This window comes from Prionailurus viverrinus, chromosome A2, assembly GCF_022837055.1.
Source record: "Prionailurus viverrinus isolate Anna chromosome A2, UM_Priviv_1.0, whole genome shotgun sequence".
NCBI classification, from domain to species: domain Eukaryota; kingdom Metazoa; phylum Chordata; class Mammalia; order Carnivora; family Felidae; genus Prionailurus; species Prionailurus viverrinus.
In genome coordinates this window covers 88,990,560-88,991,091 of record NC_062562.1, presented here as the reverse complement: position 1 = coordinate 88,991,091, position 532 = coordinate 88,990,560, and the positions used below count along the sequence as shown (strand labels likewise).

Genomic DNA, 532 nt, shown 5'->3' with positions numbered 1-532 from the left:
ATGTTGCTTACTGCTGACATTTATAACGATGAAATAGAGGAGTAAATTTGAGGCTGAATCCTGGATGATTGTTGAAACAAGTCATACCAATCCATGTCTGCATAAAATAAAGTAAATATCCATTCTTCTCATTAAAATGAATAAAATTTGCTTAATAATTATCAAATCTTGATTATATTGATTAATTGTGTATTAGTAATAATTCTATAAAACTGAAAATAAATAGTGCTTGCTTCAGCAGCACATATACTAAAATTAAAATGATAGAGAAGATTATCATGGACTCTGCAAGGAAGACTTCCAAATTCATGAAGTGTGCCATAAACAAACAAACAAACAAAAAAACCCTAAAAGTAAACAATAAATACAAAAATTTTTAATTCAGAATTTACAATAAAATTTTTTAAATTGTTGTTGAATATGGTTCTATTCTTCTATTTCCTTTGCTTGTCTGGAATACAGGAATAAGCTAAAAGAGAAATCATTTGAATGATACATATGTCTTTAAAATATCTATCAGTGATATGATTTG

General features: G+C 26.5%; 1 non-coding gene across 1 annotated transcript; it reads left to right on the top strand.

Moving 5' to 3' along the window:
• The first annotated feature begins 225 nt into the window (after window positions 1-225).
• LOC125161372 (U6 spliceosomal RNA) lies at window positions 226-328 on the top strand. The gene has a single exon (XR_007150584.1). It is a non-coding gene; the product is annotated as a U6 spliceosomal RNA (small nuclear RNA).
• The last annotated feature ends 204 nt before the right edge of the window (window positions 329-532 follow it).